Consider the following 4,294-nt stretch of genomic DNA (forward strand, 5'->3'; position numbering starts at 1 on the left):
ACACTGAACCAGGATCCAACACACACACACACACACACACACACTGAACCAGGATCCAACACACACACACACACACACTGAACCAGGATCCAACACACACACACACTGAACCAGGATCCAACACACACACACACACACAGGATGACTTTCTGACTCAGGTTTCCTGTAAAGTTTAGAACCAACACACACACACAGGATGACTTTCTGACTCAGAGGTTTCCTGTAAAGTTTAGAACCAACACACATACACACACACACACACACACAGAGCCAGGATCCAACACACACACACACAGAGCCAGGATCCAGCACACACACACACACACACACAGAGCCAGGATGACTTTCTGATTCAGAGGTTTCCTGTAAAGTTTAGAACCAACACACACACACACACAGAGCCAGGATGACTTTTTCTAATTCAGAGGTTTCCTGTAAGGTTTAGTGCTCTGTCCTGATTTCCTCATTCTTTGATTGTCCCTACCCCCTGCCCCCATTTGTTATAGCCCCAGGAAGCGTTGTTTATCCTTCTGTAGGCTATAAATTCCCCAACTCTGTTCTTAGCACTTTTCCATTCTTTTCTCCTTACTCAACTTCCTCTTTCTAATCCCTTGTTCCCTTTTGTAACTGGCAAAACCTGTTTCCTTATCTCCTCAATTTTTTCTCTTTATTAGCTTATCCTACCAAAATTTCTCCCAGCCTATCTACTAAGCTATATCTTAACGACTTGTTCTTGTAAATGCTCTGGGTTCAATTCCAGCACACAGAAAAAAAAAAAGGTAAAAGTAAATTATTTGGAGACCTACTTAAGAAGTAACAGTCTAGAAGAGCTGAAACAAGATTACCATAAAAACAAGGCTAAAGCCTGTGTTGTTGGTTCACACCTATAATCCTAGCTACTAAGGAGGCTGGGATCTGAGGCTCAAAGTTGGAAGGCAGGATAGGCAGGCAAATCTGAGAGATTCGTACCTCTAATTAACTTAGCAGAAAAGCTGGAAGTGGAGCTGCGGTTCAAGTAGCTGTGGCCCCAGCGTTGAGCAGAAAAAGCAAGAGACTCAAGCCCAGTAAAGAAAAAAAAAAGTTTGTTGTCAAAATAAAACTTCAAGTAAGATTTAATAACGGATGAGATTATAGACTGCTTCCTTCTCTCTAGTTAACCTAGAGCCTTCCTAAATTGCCTCAGGTGATGGGATTTTGTTTCCCCAGAGCAGGCTTGAAACAGGAGCAAAACAAAAGGAGGGTGTGGCTTCCTGCCTGTGGGAGGGAGCTGGGTGGGTCAAGCCCAGAAGTGTGATTGGCTGAGCAGCTAAGGCCCTGGGATTTTTGAGACCAGAGCCCGCCGGGCACCTTGTGTAGTGAGCTCCCCTGGTGCGTCTCCGCATTCCGTGGCACCCCCCAGGACTGCCACAGACACAACCCCAAACACTTATAGGCTTGAGGAGGTGAGGGACCCACCTGTGTGGGGAAATTTTCTTTCAGTACACTGACTATGCATGGTGGTGATTCCAGGTAAGAGCTGAACCACTCATTCTCATTTGCTCTAATCTCAGCAATACCTAAGTGATTGGACAAAAGCAAGATGGCTGAGGTGTGAGCCATCGGAAACCTGGAGCAGCTGGGAGGATAGGATCAAGAGTTTTAGGGGACCGAAGTGTGTAGAGATAGGTCAGTTCCTTTCTCCAATGGTCTGTGAATGATTTGTTAGGCATCTATTTGATGTAGGCACCTTTGGATGGGATGGGAAACAGTGACTGAGGAATCTGCTCCTGACCTGAGCTTACGTGGAAGATGGCAAGGCAACAAATAGGCTGGATTTGAACTGAATTAGCTCCTTGCTCTTCACACTGTTTTGAGCAGGAGTTGGGTAGAAAGGCAGGGTCAGAGTCCCAACACTTTTTGTAGGGCTTGAACTAGGGACCTGGACACTTGTGTAGCTTTTCTCCTGTAAGGCTGTTACTCTACCACTTAAGCCACAGCTCTACTTGCAGCCTTTTACTGCTAATTGGAGATGAATCTCAAGACTTCCCTGCTTGGGCTGGCTTTAAATCCTGGTTCTCAGATCTCAGCCTCTGGAGTAGCTAGAATTACAGGTGTGAGCCACCGGTGCCTAGCTTTTAAGTCCCAATTTTCATTTTCTTTTCCGCTGGTCTTGGGGCTTGAACTTAAGTCCTGGACGTTGTCTCCAAATAAGGCTAGTGCTCTTCCACTTGAGCCACAGTGCCACTTCCAGCTTTTTCTGTGTAGTTTACTGGATATTATAAAGGTCTCATGGACTTTCTTGCCTGGGCTGGCTTTGAACCAAAATCCTCAGATCTCAGCCTCAGTAGCTAGGATTATAGGCATGAACCACTAATGCCTGGCTTTTAAGTCCCCAATTTTTAACTATCTGGAAGCAGGGAATAGGGGGATAGGGGATGGAACACCAGTAAAGAGGAAAGCAGAAGGTGTGTCTCTGGTGGAGCATTAAGACTAAAATGATATTTCACTTAAGCCTGGGGAGGCCAAAGACTTCTGGTGCAGATGGGGGGGAGGGGAAGGGGATAAAGGGGGAGAGTAGCTATGTGGGCTTAGGGACTTAAGCATCTACCTGTTCCCTTCCATAGAGACCAGTGTGGCTGGAAGGCCGGACCCACCAGAGGCTGTAGGGAAACCAGGACCCTCAGGGCACCAGTATCAGGCCCGGTAGTTACTGTGGGCTTCCGAGTTTCTGAAAGAAGGAAGGAAGCTTCTGATTTTTAGCAGAGGATTGTTCTGGTTCCTAGTTTGGGAATGGACTTCAGGAGCTATAGTGGGCAGAGCAGTTAAGAGGTGAGGGTTCTGAACTGGCTGGATGTAGTGTTGTGGCTCAGGCAATTGAAGTGGAAAGTGCAGGCAGCTGCTTTTCCAGGTGCTGGTGGAGTTAGGCAGTCTGGCCCTGAACCTGGAGAATCTGCCGGTAGATGTTTGGAGAGAGAGGAGAGGGGTCCTCCTATGTTCCCTGGGTGTAGAGAGGGCTCCGAGCAGAAGGTAATGCCTCAAGAGCCTCAATGGAGCCTTTTCCCCCCTCTCTTTCTACATATTTTGCTTTGTATTTACAACCTAGATCACTCTAGCCAAATGATCTAAAATCCCAGAAAGACAAGACTATGGACAAGGCTATGGATAAGCAGGCAGGGATGCTCATGTGTGCAGGAAGGGCAGGCATTGGTTTGACTGGCTCAGGGTCTGGAATAGGAATGTCCAGATTCTATAGCCAGCGATCAGGAACCTGGATCTTAGAGATAAGGCTGGAAATGACTTGGAAACTTGGAGGCTGGCTTTTTGGAGCCTAAGGGCTAGATAGAGGCTTAAGGTTGGATGGCCTAGGACTATATAAAGGATAGATCTTAACCTAGGGAAATTGGCTTAAGAAGAATCTTAGGCCAATTCCCTGGGTTGCTACCTTTAGAACACCTCTAAGGATCAAAAGGTGGGGCTGACTTGGACTGTCAGCTAAGAAGCCTTGAGCTATGAGATGGAGGGGACTGGTTTTCTGCCAATATGTAAGTCTTACTTATAGGGAACCAGTAGAGAGAAATAAAAAATATCCAATGTCCCCTCCCCATTGTCCTCCCCGGAAAACAGCCTTTCTACTTATCAGTTGTTTTGCATTTGAGGGGAAGAAGGTGCTAGAGCTACAACCCCAGGTTTCACACATGCACTGTACCATTGAGCTACTGTACCATTGAGCTACAATCTAGCTCTTGTTTTGCCATTTGAAGGAGGTTGTTTGTCATGAGACTAGAAGCTGTGCTAGGACAAAGAATGTATAGATTGAGTTCCTGTGTATTCTCAATGTCAAGTACAGAACCTGGCCAGTGTAGATAGGCCATGTTCTCAATGGAGACATACTGAAACGGAAGTTTCAGACCCAAACTCCAGACCCCCATGTCAAGTCCAGCCATTCGTCTGTAAATGTCAAATAAAGAGACATGGAAGAGAGCAGAGAAAGGAGATATATCATTTATTTTCATGGGCCCAAGTCAATGCTTCTCAGCAAAAAGTAGTTTAAATCTCTCCCCACCTCCCTTTTAAAGGAAAGGTATGTTTACTAGAGTTGCATGATCCATACCTGCTTTAAGCCAATCTAGAAACGTGAACCTCCTTTACATCAGTATATACATTTTGAAGGTTTTTACATAGGGCGCTCACAGGAAGAGGCTGTGTTAACTCATGCGCTCCAGGCACACATAGAACAAAGCCTCGCGGGGCTGGGAAGGTGGCTCAGTGGTAGAGCGCTTGCCTTGCATACATGAGGCCCTGGGTTCGATTCCTC

The sequence above is a fragment of the Dipodomys ordii genome, unplaced genomic scaffold (assembly GCF_000151885.1).
Source record: "Dipodomys ordii isolate 6190 unplaced genomic scaffold, Dord_2.0 Scaffold214, whole genome shotgun sequence".
NCBI lineage: Eukaryota > Metazoa > Chordata > Mammalia > Rodentia > Heteromyidae > Dipodomys > Dipodomys ordii.